Source organism: Miniopterus natalensis, chromosome 13, assembly GCF_054644295.1.
Source record: "Miniopterus natalensis isolate mMinNat1 chromosome 13, mMinNat1.hap1, whole genome shotgun sequence".
NCBI lineage: Eukaryota > Metazoa > Chordata > Mammalia > Chiroptera > Miniopteridae > Miniopterus > Miniopterus natalensis.
The window spans coordinates 46,541,748-46,563,283 of NC_142093.1; the positions used below are offsets into that span (position 1 = coordinate 46,541,748).

The window sequence follows — 21,536 nt, forward strand, 5'->3', positions numbered from 1 at the left end:
TAGAGTCCCAGCTCCAAGACTTCTGCCTCCTAAGAGCATTCTTGGGCTCTGCCCACAAGTAACTTCTGCCTTAAGGCATTGGTATAGTAGAGACTTTTTAGAAATGGTGTCTCAAGCAAACAGTGGGTGTTTCAAGCATGAAGCTAACATGGTTGAGATACAACTTTCAGAATGCTTCATAACTATGTCATGTAAATACGTAGATTCTTCACTGGCTAGCTTGCTCTTTTGGAAGAATGGCATCTGATCAGAATAGGAAAAACATTACCTGAATTACGGAATTTTGTGATTCTTTGTACACCTCACAAGGCCAGTGCTTGGTGAAATATTTGCTAAGGAACAAAAACTATCCAAATCTTGAAAACTGTATTTTAAATGTCTAATTTCTCTCTTTCTTTAATAAATATTTAGTATGTACTTGCTATGTGCCAGGACATCATCCTTTAAGTAGAAATAAAGTTGGGAACAAAAATGGCAATGTCGTTGTGTTTATGCAACTTACATTTTCAAGGGTAAGACAAATAATAAACAAGTAAGTAAATATTATAAGTTTAGGTACTTGTAATGCAATGAGAAAAAAATAAAGCAAGTTAAGAAATTGGAGGGAGTGGGGGTTGTCTATTTTATAAAAAGTAGACAAAGAATAACTTGTAGAGGGGATATTTAAAGAGATCTGACGATTGACAAGATAACAATGGCAAACCCTACGTAGCCTCTCTTTCCACTTCCCCAATTTCTTACCCCAATAAGTCATTTAATCTTCATCACAACTCTCAGAGGTATGTGCAAGCATTATCCTCATTTTTCAGGTAGACTGAAGGTGCCAGAACTAGATAACGTTCTCATGCCAAGCACCCAGTGGGTGTCAAAGCTAGGTCTTCAACCAGGGCAACAGAGTTCACAGCCCACACTCTTAACCACCGCACTGCCTTGCTGAGAGATGTCTCTAGGAAGGGAAAACAACAGTTGTGAGATTGTCAAGATGTCAGGGACCTAAAAGGTCAGGAGATTTAATGAACAACTTGCAACTGAATGTGGCTGGGGAATAAGAACTGGGGAGGAGACGAGTGGCATCAGATGAAATCAGAGAGGGAAACACAAGCAATAAAGGTGGTAAATAGTTTAAGGTCTATTATGAGGCCAATGAGAAACCTTGTGGACTTTAAGATAGGGAAACAACACTACTAATTTTAGATCAATTTGGCTATTTTCTGGTAGATGGATTTTAGGTTAGCATGTTTGAAAACCGAGAACAATTCGAGGGCTGCTGCTGTGGTCAGGGATGATGGTTACGAGTCTCTACCAGAGTACTGGCAATTTGTTGAGCAGTTGTACATTCTGCTCTAAACTGTGCACTGTATGTAGGTCATGCTTTTAATACTAGATCACAGACTATTGTAGATCAGCAGTTTCTCTTTTGTGCATTTTTGATATTCCAGAGAGTACTCAGCCCAGAGTTAGAAATGCAATAACAAGCTCAATAGATTACTCTTGAATTGATTTAACAGGTGCCAGCGGGTGCTGCATCATCCAGAATTTCTTTTTATAATGCAAAACTCAGCCAAATGTCTATTTCTTCAACCTCACTTTTTTGTTGGCTAATTGGCTATGAGAGTAAACAGAAATATCATCTGTATAATCAAAATGCCAACAGAAAAGCTAGGGACAAAGGGAAATCTCCTTTAAAGCAATGATGAATGAAGACCAAAAAGGTTACTGGTGGAAGGAGCAGAGAGAGAAGAAACCCTCTCACGAGAAGCACAGAACTTTATAGACACTGGCAGGAAAAGAGTTGCCTAAATAAGGTTTATTGTTTTTCCTTTTCCAGACAAGCTTTTTCCTTTCCTTTTTTTTTTTTTTTGCTTTTAAACATTAATTTTATTGCATAATGAGACTAAACAGGTAGAAAAAGAAATACCAAAATATGTGAGGAAATTCTAAACACCCACATAGTATAAATAAGATTAATTTAAAAATACAATTTGAAATCTATGCACATAAAACAAATTTAGCAAGATGTTATATTGACAGTGTTCCTCTGAATAGATAAAATATGCATACTGATTTATGTATATAAACATATGTGTTCCTGACTCTAATATCAATATGATAAAAGCAGCACGAGAAAAGAAAACTTGTAAAAAGATGAATACATGTTTTCCCCATAGTGGCATGGTAGTCAATTAATGTGATTTGATGAAAGACATTGTTATAGATAGAAATTAATAAATCAAGAAAGAGCAGAATGTGGTCACAGTGAAATAACAGTAAAAAATTTATGGGCATGAAAGAACAACAGAGTTCATTAGGCTGCATACTTAGTAAGTTGATTTAAAAATTTAGACCGTCTGACTTTGATCTGTGTAGATTGTCCTACTGCTGGTAGTCCTGGGCATTCTGGAAATTTCAACAGTGTCAATGTTGACAGCCCTCTGTGCATTCTGGACATGGATAATAACAGACAGTTGAAATCAAAGTTTCTCCTTAAAACAACTATGTGCACAGTTACCTGTACCCTTTTAATGCACATAAAATCACAGGAATATCTTAAAATAACGGGCATCTCTTTTAAACATAAAATGCAAGAGATAAAAATACAATGAGATTTCCCCACACAATAGTCATTCACAGCTGTTAAAACATCCTTGGTTTGCAGGCCACTGTGAAATTTCAAGAATGTCAAACATAACATATTCAATACTTCTTAGGGTGTTATGAAACAGTATATTGAACACCTAAACACGTAATCTGAAATATCACAATATGCAATAATCAGAGTAAAATATCAGAGCCTGACATAATTCAAAGCAAAAAACATAAATGGAATGACTGGTGAGTCACACTTTTTTCCTGTTCAGAATTTATCTTTCAAAAGTCTCAGCAAAGACACAGGCTGGTCTAAGTCATACAGTGTCTGGAATTTTTATTGAATAATTATGCATGCCATAGTTTATCCAGAGACTATTCCATAGAGCAAAATACAAATAAACATGGAAGCTCCTGTGCACAAAATTGTGTACATTTTGGGAACCTGCATTAAAAGAATTCTGTGACAGCTGCCTGGTCTTCATGCCCAGCAAAATCCAACTCAGTCTACAACATACAAATTTCATTCATGAAGGCTAGCTGAAGAATCTGGACAAGAAGAATGAAACTAAGGCCAAGAAGAAACCAAAAGACTCAGGAAAGAAATGAAGCAAGTTCCAGAAGGACTTGCAAACCAGTGGACAGGAGGAGTTGCCACACAGGCATACAGGTATCAAAGCACACATTCTCTGATGGTCAAAGTGAGACAAGGCTCAGAGAAATAAAGTGAGTAGAGAATTCAGGGAGAAACACCTTTGAATTACCCACTCCCTGAAGCCCACTGAAATGGATAAAACTAAATAATATCAAACAAATAAATAATTTGTACTATATTAAAAATTGTCACAGTTGCACGGTACATGGTCTAAAAAATATTACCTGGCAGATATGATAAAATATTATACAGGAGTTAAAAGCATCTCTAACTTCCAGGTAGACAGGGCCAGGCTGTTGAGTTCAGCTCACTATTGTGAACTGCTTGGCACACAGGGGGCCCTCAACCTCTATTTGTTGAATGAAGGACGGCTCCTCCATAATTACAGACAATGCAGCCATCCAGAAGTAAGTGAGATAGCTTTGAAGGTAAATTATAACTCACATACCTTAATTTGGGGTATCAGAAGCAGGAGTGGAATGAGGCCACAACAAACAGATGTTACTGACTGGGGTCTATTTCCACTAACTTCAAGGGCAGAGGAAAATGGGCTGAAGATGAAACTAGGCCGTTTTTTCCCACCGACCATCCACGCCAGTTAGGGGAGCCTGAAGAGAAGGCAGGGAGAGAAGGGACCTGAAAGAATCAGCTGCACCTCATTTTAGGGATGCTGCTCACAGTTGGTTGAGTGGGATAAATGTACCCTCCCACTCCAAACAAAACGTCTTTTTGTCCAGTGCCATTTAGTTATAATGTTGGTGAAAAAAGAATTGGTTCCTTGCAGGAACCACTGTGTGGAGTTGGCGGGGTCTCCCCATATCTGCATGGGCTTTCTCCGAGGACCATAGCTTCCTCCTACATCCCAAAGGCGAATTCATATGTCTTCATTGTCCCAGTCTGAGTGAGTGTGTGTGAGTGGCCTTGCGAAGGAAGGATGTCCTCTCCACTGTGGGTCCCACCTGAAGCCTTGAGCTCCTGGGAGAGGTTCTGGCCACCCTGCCACCCTGAATTAGAGTCAGCAGTTTGGAAAATATCAATCTTACTATTTTTATTAATATTTCTTACATGTATATACAGCTCACACTTATTAGAAGTGTTTTGGGTGTTTATTTAGAAGTTTGGTGGGTTTGTGACCAGAAATATGCAGTAGGAGCTTAACTCTTGTTTATATCAGGTGAAATTGGTTTTATTATATTTCATTTTGCTTAAAGCCACAAGTTCCAAGAACCTATTAAGTAAATACTTACTGTAGTTTATGAAAAGGAGAAATTCATTCCAGAAAAGTGCAACTGAGAAGAACCCTGCAACCAGTGGAGTAGTTTCAGCTGGATCCTGAAGAACTAGTGGTGTTTTGATGCATGGAGATGACCAAGATGCCATCTACATTTCAAAAGTATTGGCAAAATACTAGGAGACAGGAAAATCAAATATCATTTGAGAAACACCAAGTCCATGTGAACAGAGAAGGATCTGTAGAAGAGATTAAAGGGAGAAACCTGAAAAGGGGATGAGAGCAATGTTACTGAGCCTTCAGTCCAAGAATTCATGGACCTCTTTCTCTAGCAATGGGGGTTCAGTAAATGTTTTGAAAATAGCTGGCGAGGGAATGACATAATACTTTTAAAAATGCCACCTCCTTTCCCATAGTGAAAATAGCCATTATAAGGTAGAAAAAGTTCTTAAATATTCCTTTTCACAAATGCAGCAAACATATTTTAGCCACCCCAGACGGAGCTCCTCTTCCTCTCTGGACTCCTTGTCACCCAGCATCATAATTTTCTTTGCTAAATGCAAAATAAAATAACTTCACATCCTAGATACACTTGCCGAATGTGCGAAATAGATGCCCAACTGCTGCAGCTAGTGAGGACACAGACTAGAAGTCTAGATCCTGACTCCCAATCCATGACTCCTCAAATGTTGTTCCAGTTATCTTTACACCATTAAGTGCTAAATGCCTATGACCAGTTTAACACATTTTAATTAATGTAATTAATGCACTCACCACCTATCACAAGAAATAGAAAATTTATTGCTATAGGGGCTCCCAGCATGCCTTATCTAGATCAGTTGAACTCATTCCTGCCTCCTTGGAATTATAACCTGAGCATTTAAAAACTGTTTTAATAAACAAATATTTAAAGTAATTTGTTGTTTTTCTTTTATAAATTTATCACATATGCCTTGCAGAAATATACAAAATAATCATGATATATTGCCCCTTTTATATATTGCAACACAGTTTACTGATTTTATGTCCATGTTTAGAAATTTATTTTTCTTTGTTCTTCCTATGATTTTGACGTCAATGTTTTACTAGTCAAATAACATGCCTTTAGTAGTATTTCTTTTCTTTTCTTTTCTTTTCTTTTCTTTTCTTTTCTTTTCTTTTCTTTTCTTTTCTTTTCTTTTCTTTTCTTTTCTTTTCTTTTCTTTTCTTTTCTTTTCTTTTCATTCCTATTTTCTGGAACATCTTGTTTAAAATTGTAATTACTGTGAATATTTAGTTATACCTCACTAATATGAAGCAACTGGGATTTGCTAGTATGTTTAGTTCTTTCAATTTCTAATATTGTTTATGCCTAAATGAATCCAACCTATATCAAGGTTATTTATTTAAAAAAGAGATTTTCTGACTTTTTATTCCCTACTCAATCTCTATTTTGATGGATTTTATAAACTTTATCATTTTCTTTCTTTTTATTTTTTGCTCCCTTGAAATAATTCAAATATAAAAAATAATTCTCCCCTTTTCACATTTACAATTGGTTTCTTAGTTTAATCATTTGAGATTTTCATCATTTTGAATATAAATACTTGAGGCTATAAATTTCATTTTATTGCTACCTTACTGTTATTTCTAAGTTTTAAATATACTATTTTCTTACCCTATTTTAAATATTTTTTATGTCCATTATGATTTCTTATTAGATTAATTAATTGTTAAGGTTATATTTTTAAATGTCTTAATTATTGCAATTATTAACCCAATTGCATTGTGGTTGAAGCCTTGATCTGTAAAATTCTACACTTTTGAAATTTGTGAGATGTGGTACATGGCCTAGCACCCAGTAGATTTAAATAAATTTCACATATTCTCCAATTATTGGTTGCAATTTCCATATACATCCACCAGATCAAGCAATTCAAGAGAATTATTTGAATCTTCTAAATTTCTCTTTGTATTTTTTCTTAATGAATCTACTAGTTACAAAATGAGGTTAAAATCTATCAATTTCTCCTTGAAGTTCTGTTGGTTTGTGTTCAAGATATTGTGAGATGATGTGTTTTGGGGTGTATATGAGTTTAGATTTGTTTATTGTGTTTTAAAAATCTTAGTAAATTAAAGGTTTTAACTTTTTAATGTAATTCTATATCCATTTTTGAAAATTTATCTTTATTGTTGAAAGTATTATGGATGTCCTTCTTTCCCCCATCTATGTATATTTTTCATTTAAAGTGTGTTATTTATTGTTAATAACTATTAATATGACTTCACCAACTTCATTTAAGTTAGTACTTGCCTGATATAACTTTTTACATTTCCTTTCTTAGAATCTCTCTGCCCTTATATCTTAGATTAATTCTAGTTCACAGCATAAAACTGTTTAATTTTTAAAATGTAGTCTGCTATTCTTGTCTTTTAAATTAAGATTTTAGTCCATTTATATTGCTACGCAATACATTTAATCACAATACAATAGCTAAGAAAATAAACGCTGGATGTAGAATGCTGGATTTGAACTCTGGATCTGAGACTTAGAAATGCACAACCCTGGCAAGTCATTAAAACTTTCTGTGCCTCCTTGTTATTTGTTAATTTAGCTTTAAAGCAGCAATTCTTTCCTGGGGCTCTTGTGAAAATTAAATGAAGTAATATTTGTAAATTCTTTCCAACACTTGCTGGTATGTAACAGATACTGTGTAATTGTTTGTTATTATTATATTTGAAATAAACTTTTCAACTTTTAAATTTTTTTTTGCACTATTGTGATTTTACTATTTTATTTGTTTCACTGTTTTATCCCTTACCTTTATTGATACATTAAAATTTTTTTCAATCATATTCTATTTGCTTTAGTATCTTTTAAAAAATCCATCATGATTTTCCCAGGAAAGAGTAAAAAGGCTATTCAAAAAATTAAATATTTCTACAGATTAAATAACAGATTAATTACATTACCTATTAAACTCCAACAGAACCCATGGTTAACAAATATCTTGTCTAGCAATTTTCAAAACATAAGAATATTTGTGTAATCCTTCCTGTTTTGCTAAAATATAATACCAGTATTCTTCAACTGAATATTAGTATAAACATTTAAAATATAAGCAAGATAATTGGGAAAAACATACTTTAGCATAGGAAGATAGCATGATTCAAGCAAAAACTGATTGATAATGAATTTCATTTATTTAATTATTATTTTAAAAATATATCTTTATTGATAATGAATTAAAAAAAAACTTTAAACAATCTATGAGAGATTACCTTTTTTTTTGGTTGAAAAATTTTAATTATAATGCATTAAATTAGGAAGAAAAAAAGCTAGTTCTCAGGAGCATTTCAATGCTGTCAGTGAGAAGGGTAGCATTTTCTGTGATTTATATCTTGGGCTTCTTTTATTTTAAGATCAAAGAGCTTTTTCTCTCTCTTTCAGTTTAACATGCCATGAATGCATTCTATTCTGTGGCTCACCTCTTCATCAGTGTGCACAGCCTCTGTGCTAACTCTCTTTAGGAATCCTCTAAGTTTAGGTCACTTGATTTTTCAGGGGTTTCCCCACTTCCAGACTCTCTGAGTGAAAGTAAATTTACCTTCTATGTGCAAAACCAAAAGCTAAATCTATCCAGTCTCAGAGCTAATTCTGGGGTATTTTGCATCTCAAAATGGAGAAAATGAGACTCAGAAACAGAATCTCAGTGGACAGTTTAAACAAACTCCAAGGATAGAAATAGTACCAGCATGAACTCTGTAATCCTGAATTTCAGTTTCTCAGAATTTGTGGGAACCTTGGATATTATTTCAGCCAATCTTCTCATTTTACAAATGTGGACACTGAGACTCCAAGAGAGAGTAGGTGACTTGTCCACTGCGATAGAGACTTAACTGTCAGTACAGAGAAATGGCATTCTACGCAGTTTCTCATTTGGCAGTGCTTCATCTGACACATTTAAATGTATTGATTACTGTTGTTTTGTTTGGGGGGGGAGGGGAGTTTATTTTATAGAGCTTTCCTTTCCCACTAGATTGTAAACGACTGAGGAAAGAACTGCAGCCTTTAAAAATCTGTCCAGCAGCCCCAAATCCCTTCTCAAATTAAAGTCTAATCCCAGGCCTGGCACTTATTAGGAATTCAATAAATTGATAAATAATTTATCTCTGGAGGAGCACCTGTAGAAATCTTGCTTTTTGTAAAGTGAAAAGCAATGGAAATGGATTGCAATTTTATAAATGCTGGTGTCAGAGATGAGAGGTTGCACCACAGTTTCATAGAATGCTGAAAAAAAATCACCCATAATGTCATTTTATACATGGAGATACCTAATAGGACTCACCTGAAAAGGCATACATTCTGAAAAGTAGGGAAAGAGCATGTTAGACTCACTTTATGAATTACAAGCAAAATTCTAATAGCTAAGGACATCTGATGCTTCCATTAAATCATTTTCTGGTAAGATGATATTAAACTTCCATTTGAAAAGCTATTTTATTTTGTATTTTTAAAGCCATAACCCTGGCATTTAGTTTAACTTGTCACAAACCAGCTCTTTTAGAACAGTGGAATATATAAGGAAAAACAAAAAACACACAAAAAAAACACTGGGTCTGCTCAGTTGGAAAAAATGAGTCATTGACCACCTTTCGTGAGAAAGCCCTGGAGGCAGGAAGGTAGCTCCAGAAGCTGCTGGAGAAAGTGATTACTTAAGTCAGCCTGAGTTTGCCTACACCATGGAAACAAGCTGGCTTCCAAACTGGGGCGACTCAAAAACCAAAGGCTTATTTCATCATGCTTAGTCCACTGTGGGTTCAGCCACCTGCCTAGGGAGGCTGTCCTGCGTGGGAAGGCCGAGCAGCTCACCTCCACGTGGGCACAGCTTCCTTCATCCCCGCAGGCCTTCCACTAAATGCCCCCCCAAGAAACACACTCACCTCCTACTCATATTTTACTGCCTGAAGCAAGTCATGTAACCACACCCAATGTGAAGCTGGGGTGTGGGGAGAATATTTTCCTGCTCTCTGAACAGGAAATGAGCAGGTATTAGCTGTGACAGAGATGCATGGATATCATTGATTTTACATTTGTTCAGACTTAAGGCAGAAGAGGAAGGCACGTGTCATAATTCTCAAAGGTAACCGAGGCCCTTGCATGAATAAAAAGGAATTTTCCTACCACAGGGACCTCAAATTTATTTTGAAATAAAGAAGCCTCTTGGTTCTCTGACTCAGTTCAAGCATGGCTATGAGTTCATAACATTATCCACAAAGTTAAAAGTTACTCATTGCAAGTCAAAGAAAAAGGCTTCATTCTCCTGTGGTCTGGGCACTCTGAGCAACTTAGAAAATGACAATAGTTTCTTGGGCAATTTTTAAAAAAAATCAAGTTTCTTAAGTTTTCTAATACAAGGTTAGTACAACTAGAAATCAGTTAACTGCTAGACATCAAATAAAAAAGCAGTAGTTTTAGAGTATGTGTGTGTGTGTTAACACAACCCTTAGATCAAAAAAGTAAAAAAAGACACACACAAAAAAAAAAAAAGAGGGAAGGAGGGCTTTTATTCCACTTTTGGAAACTACCCACCCCTCTTTTAAAAAAGCAATGCTTGTCTAGCAATAATGCAATAAAAAATATTTATCACCAATTACTGATAAAAAAGTTTATCTAGGGAAGGCAGGGAGGGGGGAGTGTGTGGGGAGAGATTAATCAAAGAACTTATATGTTTATAAGCATAACCCATGGACACAGACACTGGTCTGGGGAAGGCCTGTGCGTGGGATGGATGTGGGGTGGAGAGGATCAGTGGGGTAAAAAGGGGACATCTGTAATATTTTCAACAATAAAGATAAAGAAACATTTTTTAAAAAGTTCATCTAGAACTTTTAGTTTTTTGTTGTTTTTTAAATTTCTGCCATGGTTTTTCTCCACCACTTTGTCAATTGTGGCCTTTATATACCACTAAATATTTTATATGGTCTCAAATACAAATGCTTTATCCATAACAATACTAGGGTATTCTAGGGTTTTCTTATTTAGGGCAGTCTCAGTTTATATTACAAATTTAAATAAACAATATGTGAAATATTAACAAAACAGCATGTGAAGTTTAAGGCTCTGAGGGATTAAATAACTTGGCAAAAGAGCATAGAAAGTAGGTAGCAGAATTAAGATTCAAACTCTGGTCTTTTGAATATGAATCTTGGAAATATACGTGTAAGTAATATCCATTTTGGCTTGTTTATAATTTCCTCTGTTACTTCTCTAAGACCAAAAAAGTGATTCTTACTTTCTTTAAGATAAAATGATATATTTAAGAATCCTTAAAAGATATTTTCCTTGTTCAATGGGATGATTATTTTTTTGAGCTACATAATGTCAGATCCTCTTTTCTATGGAATATAAAGGTAATTTTATTTCATTTTGTGCTATGAATAAACCTCTCCAAAGGAAATGCAGAAGAAATGTGTGTGACAAATTTCTTCAAATTCCCTACTTTGTCGCCATCAGGGATTTTTGAATTTGCTGAACAAAGCATCCTAAATTACAAAAATTCTCTATTCAGTTGAATGATTTTCCTGAGGAATCATAACATAATAATTTATTCTAAATAGGATATTATACCTGCTTCAATTCAGTAAAATAAAACATTGAATTTATTTGCGCTAATCCAATCACTGTATATTGAAGTATGTAGTGAGGTAATTAAGAGACCTGAGTTACAGTTTTAATGTTTTATATGAAAAGAAAATATTACAGCTATTTTTGGATGACAAAAGCAGCTTGGCGAAGGAAAGGAACATAGTTTCATAAGGTTATTTTGTATGTTTTCCTCAGAGAAAAAGACTTTGCAGGCAGCACTTATTTATGTATTATGAAACTGCATCTTATTTCTCACCTCAGGTATCTCTCCATAGGTGCCAAATGTAATATATCAATAGCTGAGCAGCTCACTGCCCTAAAACCTTCTAGTATGCCTGACCGAGCTACTGAGAAAGCTGCTCAGATTTCAAGCCCTTGCAGATCCCTTGTTCTGGCAGCTGCTGGAAGGCTGGTTTCTTCTTAACTCCCTCTTCTATCAAAGGGCCACTGTCAGGTAGTTCAATGAAAACTGGTGAATTGGACAATTAACGATCTTTACTGTCTGTCAAAAACAAAAGAAAAAAAGAAAAATATATCCTTATTATTCCAGAGTAGAATCCTCTACCATTTATTGGAGGTGAATAATTGAAAATCCCCAATAAGTTAGAGTGTGTGATTCGTGAAAGAAACCACATCACTGTACTAATTCAAATGCATTCACTTTCTGACCCACTTCCTACGCCTGGTTGGCTGAGAAGAGACCATAAAATCTTCTAGGATTTTGTGCCATACTTCCTCTGTGCGTGAGAGTCATGTGTGTTGATCACCACTTACTGTCAAGCATCATAGCATTTCAGTGCTCTGCTCTCTTTGAAGGTAAGCATGACCATATGGCTCACTTTGGCCAACAGAAGTTGTGTATCTCACTCTTGAATGGAAGCTTTAAAAACTGGTATGCAATTCTATATATTCTTTCCCCCTGTTTCAATCATCTTGGAAATATACGTCAAGCCAGAGCCTCCGTTATCCTAGATTCTAGAGTAACTATGATGAGCAAAATCCCCAGTTGGGTGTGAATGTGTGTGAGAAATACAATTTTTGCTGTATTCGAGCTCTAAGATTTCCCCCCACTTACCTCAGTTTAACCACTGTCTTGACAAGATGCACTGTGTTTTCCCAGAGTTTGCTGGATAAGAAAAGAGATAAAAAGTCATAGAGATAAACTGAAAATCTACTGAAATGTAGCCTGTGTGTGTCTCAGATTTTATTTATGAAGAATTAAATTCCGAGAAATTGGTTGTTGCCACTAGCAAATTGCTTCCTTATTAACCACACAAATGATGATAAGAACCCAAAGAAATCTTACTCAACAGAGAGCCAGACAGACTATTAAATATGCATGCTGATCCTGTCTTTTCCAAGTCCTCCCATACCTCTGGTTAGCTTTCTCCTGGAGCCTGTGTGTGTGGTCTACTCAGACAGCACCGGCATTTTCCTGATGGGGCCCAGTGAGTTCTGATTCCACTCTTTGAAATCTCACCTTATCTTGACTTTGTCTAGTTATTACCTCAAGCAGCATCTATCTCTTTTTTTGGGGGGGGGGGCAACTTTCTCTTGATCTCTTACTTACACATTTTATTTATCTCAGAAAAGATCTGAAGCCTCATTGGCTAGGTCCAAACCTTGGCTCCACTATTTGCAAATTTTATTATTTGTTTAAAATCTACTTTTAAAAATTTATCTTTATTGTTGAAAGTATTACAAATGTCCCCTTTTTCCCCCCCATTGATCCCCTCCACCTTGCAACTGCCCCACCCCCAGGACACTGCATGATTTAATTAAACATTTCTATTTTTCATCTTTAGATGATAATAAGGAAACAGTGCTCTCTAAGGGCTATAGTGAAGATTTAATGAGATAATCAGCACTAACAGCTTTACACATTGAGTGCTGTAATTACTACCATGCCAACACTGGCAATTCACAATCCTCCCATTGCATTCTGGAAGTACCCCATCATGTAATTCACACTATTACAAATATTCATTAATTTGTCTTTTTCATAGGATTTGAGTAAGAAGTCCTTAATTATAGCAAATAGAACTTTTTAAATTCTGACTCACAACACTTGCAACACAGGCACTTTTCCATAGTTTACTGACTAATAGCAGAACAGGCTAGCTCAGAAGGCTTTTGATCTCTGGCAAGGTTATACATCTTAGGCTACTTTTATTTAGAAAATTCAGACCTAATTGTGTAAGCTTGCCTTGTTTGACCAATCTCTAAAGAATTAAATGGAAATTAATGAATTATTATATTGTGAAGGCCTTTGGCTATGGCAAAATAATGTCTCCAAATCTTTGGTTACCTAACACAACTGTGCATTTCAGTGGATCAAGCGTAGCTCATACCACTGCAGTGATATTTAAGACATAATACGATATACTAAATGGGAAGGCAAATTTTCTGTTTTATTTTTGTAATTTCTAATTTATGAGTTTTTAAAATTGTAACTATAATTATTTCTTATTACAGGTACAATTTCATGCAATTAAATATCTCTCAGGTTGCTGCTTTTGAATGAGGGGAACTACGGGTCAAATAAAGATTGTCCGTTAATCTTATATACTTGAGTCTCTGAAGATGTAAATGGTTGACTTTAAAACTCCCGTGTGCCTGATGTGCAGAATAGATTTTCATTAGTTTACACAAACCCTGAATTTTATATCTGTAGCATAGAATATTTCTAAGATGTAAAGCAGTAGGAGAGATTAGCAACACACACGAATCTGAAGTCAGCTGTAGAAGTCCTTTATATAAAAGAAAGGAAACTATGATTTAGCAGATACTTTTAAGATAAAAATCTACTTTCCATTCAGAGGGAAATTTTTAACAAAGTTACATAAACAGTCTCATGTCAAAAATCACAGTGACAATGTTAGTTTGCCGAATGTCTCTTCCATGACCCATTATCTTTTCAAGAAAGAAATGGAGATGCACTGAGTAGTAAAATCTATCTGACATGAAAGCATCAACAAGAATGCTTTCATCATCCAGCAGGTCATATGCCTGACAGCTTTTATATTATAATTACCGTGGAAAAACTGAGAAAGGTGTAATCATTGGTAACCTGTCTTTTTCCCCAGCTATCGAGATTATGATGGTATCTCATAAAACAGCATGATTTGTTCATCAATCAGCATAATATCATGCAATTTTTGCTCCAGGTACAGTCTAAATGGGGTTTGGCAGAACAGTGTTTAAGGTTTTGGGTTCATGTGTTTATTTTTAGTTTCTGAAATTACCAGTTCAAAATTAAACAGAAAGAAGACAAAATTGCAAATTCCTAACTCATGCCTTTGTGGCTGTTTCTCTGTGATCATCTGCTAATGCAGAAGAAGGACCGAGAGACTGGTTTTTGACATCATGTGGTTAGGGTATAAAAATTCGTGCCTGAGGCTCACTTATGGGCCTCACTCTGATAGAGCCCTCATGTTCTGGGTAGATGTCCAGAGCCCTGCATCCTTGGAACAAGAATTAAATGGCAGTGAACACACAATGGCACGAATTGCACCTCAGTATTGAGTAAGCTAGAGTACCCTTGAAGAAGCCCAATCACCAAAATTGGATTAAGGTAATCCACAAATCCTTACCATGTCTGGGCACAGAAAGGAGCACATAAAATTCCTGAGTAAATAAGAATATCCTAGGTCACACTGTTTTGTACCACAAAAGTTCAACCTTAACCAAAAACAATCAGGGACACAGGAGACAAGGTAACATGATTATGAATCATATGCAACAGACAATAACTACAGGCAGTCAGAAATGGAAACTACAAAGATTAGAAATAACTCTGATTACTCATTTGTGTTTTTTGAGTATTAAAGCTCAAATCTATAAATCTATGTTATTAATTAATCAAGTTTAGAAGAGTTGCTTCTTCTATACAATTTTATACACTCTGCGCTCTCAATTCATTCAGGATGATGCTTTTGACACCAAGTAAATGGATGCAATACTCCATTCTCAACGTTTTTTTTGAGATTTTTAAAAATTGATTTTTAGAGAGAGGAAAGGAGAGGGAGAGAGAGAGAAACATGGATGTGAGAGTGAAACATCGATGGGTTGCCTCCTGCACCCCCCCCCCCACCAGGAGACCTGTGCCCTGACCTGGAATCAAATGGTAACTTTTCGGTAAGGGGATGATGCCCGACTGAGCCACACCAGCCAGGACTCTCGGCCTTTTTAAAATCTATGTCTCCAATGGCAACATAAGTGCTCCAACCAGGACTATGTGCTTATAGATGTTCAGGCAGATGTCACTACTAATATCTCCCAAATCGCCATCAGTGACAGGCAACTGCCTAAAACACAAAATAAGTTGAATGTGTGTATAATTTATAAATATGTTTGTTATTTATCTTAGGCATCTTTAAATAACAACTTTATTCATTTTGCAATAAGTGCTTTCACTGAGTGAAGACCTATGTTATACGTTGATTTGTAAATGTTTATTAAGAAAACAATGGAACCTACGAATTAAAGCGAGGCATTTCTGAATAAGAACTGCTCTCTAGAATTTGCACACTGTGTAGCCTTGGGCATATGAATTCATTTCTTCTCCTGAGAGATGAGCTTGTGATTACTATTGAATTTTTCTAAGTATTAGAAATAACATATGTAAAATATTTAGGACAGTTCCTCTACATAATAAGCTTTTGATAAAGAATGGGTTTTGTGATTGTTTTTATTTCCTGTTCCTGTTATTATTAAATATTATCCTTCATTTAGAAAAGCTGCCAGGCTTATAATATTTAATATAATCCTTCCATATGCTTATAAAGAAAAGAAAATGTTAGCAAAACCAAACATCTCAATTGTCAAACTGAAACCAAAATTTATCTTTGTTTTATTTCAGCTACTTGGAAAACGTGTGGGGTTAGGAGCTAGGAGGAGTTAGGAGAATTTTTTTAAAAGAATGTGATGATAGGATGAAGTATAGTTGGGGGAAAGAGATGGAGTAAAAAAATAACAGGGGAAGAAGCTGGCATCTAAGTTGCTTTGCCATGTGTTTTACCTGTATTTTCTCATGCTCTCTTTCTAAGTAAAAATTACTGTATCCATTTTATAGATGAAGAAACTAAGGCTCAAACAATGAAAATAACTTACCTTAGTTAACACGGCTACTAAGTTTCAAAGGCAGAAATCAAACCTGGGTCCTTATAAGCCCCTAAATCTGTGATTTTCCTACCATGATATTTGTCTCTAACTAAATGCTGGGAACAAGTGTCCATTACATTTTAACGGTGCCCTGGCTAGTGTCACTCACCAGTTAGAGTGTCGCCCGCACATGGAAGGGTCGAGGATTCCAGTCCCGACCAAGGCACCTACCTGGGTTGCAGGTTCAATCACCGGCCTCAGTCAGATATGTGCTGGAGGCAACTGATCGATGTGTCTCTCTCACATGGATGCTTCTCTCTCTCCCCTTCCTTCCCTTCCAACCTCCCTAAAAATCAATGGAAAAAATATCCTCGGGTGGGGATTAGCAGCAAAAATATGTAATGGCAAATAAAGCCCAATGTATCAGTAATGTAACTAACTTTCATAAACTAAAATGAGAAACATGTTAGTTCCCATCTTGGCTAACCTCCCACCTAATGTAAAACTAATATAATTTAATAAAAATAAGCCAATGTTATTAATACCGAGCTTGTCAGGAATGTGTCTCTTACACAAAGGCAAGAAAACTCAGGAAATACTCATTTACTCAAATGAGTAAAATAGTAAATAGATAATGCAAGATAGTAAAACAAACATACACTGTAACTACAACAATGTAAGCATACTGAATTCTAAAAAATAGTTAGAATGGAATTGCATTAAAATAAAGGAATTGGTAAACTACGATAAGAGAATTATTCTTTTTCTTTCAAAAGTTAAGTACTGTTGAGATATTTCTTTCTAGATACAAAATAAAATTGAAAACAAAGATATTCAATGTTTCTGAAATTTAAAAGAAGGAAAGAAATGGAAGTAAAATTACCAAATAAATAAATTTTCAAGGAAAAAATTTCTGGCTCTAATATGGTAGTGTGTTTGCAAATGTCATGAAGGATGGTCTTAATTTTCCTATTTCTTTGACTCATTCCAAAATAACAAAAGATAAATTTGCTGAGAACATTTCTTACCCTTATTCCACAGAACACTGAAATGTGAAGCTATTTCCAAATTATTCATTCCTTTACTTCTTCATGCATTTCACAGTTGAGTCTGCGATGCACTCAGCACGGTGCCAGGCTCTGTTAGGAATAAAAAACAGATACAAATTTGAACTCAATTCCAGGAGTCTATGAGCCCATTACTGCTGATATCTAAGGGGGCTTAAGGACATGAACACATGTGTTTTCTGCATAATTAGATGAGGCAGAATGTTGCAAGTGCTGAAAGGGTTTGTACAGATCAAAAGTTCTAGAGTGAACCAGAAAGTCAAGGTATTATCTTGGGCTAGTGTTTTCAAGGAAGCAATCACAAAAGTGAGGTCACTTGAACTGAACCTTACAAAATAAGGTAGGTTTCTTTTTTTAAAAAACAAAATAAATAGAGTTTTTATCTTTATTCCACAAAATTACAAACCTAGCAATGACCTCTCTGCAACTTTATTTCAGAGTGAATTATTCAATTTATTATATTGTCAACCAAGTGGTAAGCTATTTAATAATTACTTTATTCAATAAATGTTTCTTGGCACTAGTTTTGCTTAGGGTGTTATGCCCCAGGATAAAGACACAATGGTGGGCTACACAAACTAGTTCCCTTGGTAGTGAAGCTGACAGTCTATCAGGATGAAATAGATTATTAGCTCAAAGCATAACTTCCATTGTGATCAGGAGTAGGAAGGAGAGCTACAGGTTGATAAAATGATGTCTTATAAGGAAATCCCAGCTCCTCAGCAGAGACCACACAGGCTGTGCACACCACAACTTCAGCACCATCTTAAAAAACATACAGCACAGTGTGAAGAGACTTGAACTGTATTTTTATTGAATGGGAAGTTACTACCGGGAGTGACATAATCAGCTATGCATTTATAGATGATGCTCTGCCTAATGTGTGAAGAATGGATTGGGGTTGAGAATGAGAGTTGCTATGCAATGAAAAAAATGGCTTTTTTTTTTTTTTTTAAATGGTGTATGGAATGAATAATAATGGTAGTAGGGATGGATTAAATAAGTGGATAAATAAAGTTAGAAGACAGAATTGATAGGACTTGCTATGGGTTGTATATGGGGGTGAAAAAATAGATGCAAAGTTCTTCAGTTGTTTTTTTACTAATAAAGGCCTTAGTATTAAATTTAAATCGTGGTCCTCCTTGTTTTGGGTGAGTTACACCATCAGTTCTACTCCTCTCCCTTGTGAACGTTAGATGTGGAAATGTACATAAGTATGTCCAACATATATTAGGTGCATAACAAGTCCTACTTTCCATTTTCCCACAATGAACAATCCTTACCCTGCTTTTACTTCCTCTCGTCTATATTTCTGGTCAATAGCTTCCTTTCCTCCCAGTCCTTGGATGCCTATTGGAGGGAATATTTAATTTTTTTTTCTTTATTCTTACTTTGTATGATTTATCATAAAACCCTTAAATGGAAATATTGATTAGGCATTTGGATATATGTATGAAAACACATAAAATGGGTTCATTTCTTTTATTTGGGATTCTCTGATGAGAATGTATATGATATCCTAAAGGGAAGTGATATTGACAACAGAAAATAGTATTAATTCATGCATTAAAGAATCAATTTTCTAAAAATCACAGTAGTTAAGTGAACTTAATCAATCTTGAGGCATTAGACTTCTCAGCTCACATTCACTGCCTGGCAAGGAAATTCTTCCCCATCCTCAAGTCTTTAGCTTGGCTCCTGGTGTAGCTCCAGGTAGGCTCTGGCACAATCACAGCAGCCACCCATCATCATCAGGACGTTGTTGTCAGAGCTGATGAATTTTTATATTCCTCTTTATATGTAGCCCAGAAAAACTCCCAGTGAGCTGTGGCCCTCTGGCATCTAGTTTTTTATTTCAATTATCTGCAATAATAAATCAAGAGCCACCATGGAGTAGTGAAAAAAGAACAGGCATTCCATGGAAAGACCCAGTTTAAATCGTGGTCCTCCTTGTTTTGGGTGAGTTACACCATCAGTTCTACTCCTCTCCCTTGTGAACGTTAGATGTGGAAATGTACATAAGTATGTCCAACATATATTAGGTGCATAACAAGTCTTACTTTCCATTTTCCCACAATGAACAATCCTTACCCTGCTTTTACTTCCTCTCGTCTATATTTCTGGTCAATAGCTTCCTTTCCTCCCAGTCCTTGGATGCCTATTGCTTCTGCTCGGTACATTCTCTGCATCTAATTCCAGCTGATTTTAGATTAGAGAATACCCACTGTGGGAAAAGCGTATTCACATAGATTGCTGTTTACTTACCATGTAAAGAGATGTAATTGCAGTGTACAAAGACTTGGGAGGGCTTAGGAATCAAAACTCTATTTAAAGGAGATAGAGGAGAAAAATAACCTGTCATTCCTCAGGAAGAAGAGGCTTCTGGGAGGCCCTGCACTAACAACGCTGCACGTTAGATGGACACTCTCGCTCATCAGATGCTTTATGTCCACGAGTTTGCTTATTACTTACGATAACTTTCTGAGGTAAGAAGGGGTGATATGGTTCTCATTTTAAAGATAAGGAAACAAACGCTCAGAAAACTTAATAGGCTTAGTGGTAACCCAACGTGGTTCCAAGAGATCTGAATTCCAAACCAGACTGTTGTTTATCACCCCCCCCACCATTGTGCTCTTCGAGGTACTCAATCTTCTACTTGGGAGGAGGGGGATGGGACTTCTTTAAGATCTATTCCATACTTAGAGTCTGAGACACTCTAACTTATCCAAAATAAATAGAAAATTGGCAAAACTGGGATAACAATTCTACTCTCTAATTCAAAGTGTGTTCCATGCGTCACTGTGCTCTAGGCACTTTTTTGAGCCCTGATGCATAGGAAAGGTGATTTGGTCCAAATAGAACATTTTAGCAGCTGCATGGGAAAAATGGAACAGGGCAGACAGGAAGCTGTCAAATCTTAAAATATTCTTACCATTCCTACAGGTGATCAAGATATTCTGTCAGTACAGTCAAAGTTCCAAGTGAAAGACCATGGCACATCTATAAATTATAGTAGATAAAAATGTAAGAGTAGCCCAAATCAGTATTTTTGAGATGACTGACACTGGTGTCTGGAAGGTGAGCATACCTTGGCTTCTTTAATAACCCAGATGGATTAAAAAGAGCATCCGGGATGGCTAGGAGGGAGTTTGCAGCGATGTGGTGAAAGGGTCATATAATGACTTGGCTGAATGTGAATGTGAAGGGATTATAGGCTGAGCTTCAGGTTTCTGGATTGGTCAACAGGTAAGAATATCGGTGCCCTTCTCCAGGGTGTCAGCAGCAACTTCTCACTGGACATCTGTTGAAAACAAACAAGCACCTTTGTTTCTCTCCAGTTTGGGCTACTAGGGTTAAGTGACCAAATTATAACATAATTTAGTGGCTAGGAAGCTGGTGAGCAGGTCAAATCTTCTCGTTGGTAAGTTTTGCCCATTTTACTTTTGATTAGATGCTGTATATCAGGAAAATATATTCCACCTCAGACTCAATACATCTATGCAGAATTATTTGGGTAACATGAATGGGAGGAATTATGATAAAATGGTAAAAATATTTTCTCAATCCTCTGAAAAATTGTCATAGTAATAGAAGATATAAATCATATTTTTTGTTTGGTGAATAAACCAACAAAATCTGGGAACTTTGAGAAATGTTTCAATGCAGACAATAATTTGAAGAAAATAACTATATTCATTATTTAATTGTTCTAGCAAATGTTTAAGAAGAGCTTGTTATGCTTCAGGCACGCTTTATATTGGATTTCATATATATGTATATATATATGGTGGAAGGTATTATAGTTGGGTGAAAAGGCAAATATGTAAATCATAAGGGAAAAATTCTGTGAGAAATTTTTCAGATACAAATTCATCTCTAAAAAGAATGCATGAAAAGGTTTATCTGTGCCTCAGGAAGTCAGGGAAGACATCATAGAGTGTCGGCTAAAGTGAGTACTTGAACAATGAGCAGGAGTTCTCAGAACTGCAAATGTGTAAGCTCACACATTATAGGAAAAAAAGAGCATGTGTCAGAAATTGTTCAAGACACTACAAGGAATTCAATATTTCTGGAGGCTCTAACAAGAGTGAAACTGGTATCATAAAAGTATTAACAAGCTTACAGGCCAGACCAAGGCATGAAGAGTCTTATAACATGTGCAAATAAATTTGAATTATATCTTGGAAGCCATAGGGAGACATTGATGAAATTTTAAAAAAAGCAATAACATCCAAAGTGTTTCAAAAAGTGCATTGTTATAGTAAT

General features: G+C 35.7%; 1 long non-coding RNA gene across 1 annotated transcript; it reads right to left on the bottom strand.

Annotated features, from left to right (window-relative positions):
• Nucleotides 1–11,364: 11,364 nt before the first annotated feature.
• LOC107529212 (uncharacterized) lies at nt 11,365–18,951 on the bottom strand. Its single transcript, XR_001602435.2, has 4 exons — nt 18,915–18,951; nt 17,232–17,342; nt 12,176–12,226; nt 11,365–11,602 (listed from the first exon to the last, which is right to left on the bottom strand). It is a non-coding gene; the product is annotated as an uncharacterized LOC107529212 (long non-coding RNA).
• Nucleotides 18,952–21,536: the final 2,585 nt, after the last annotated feature.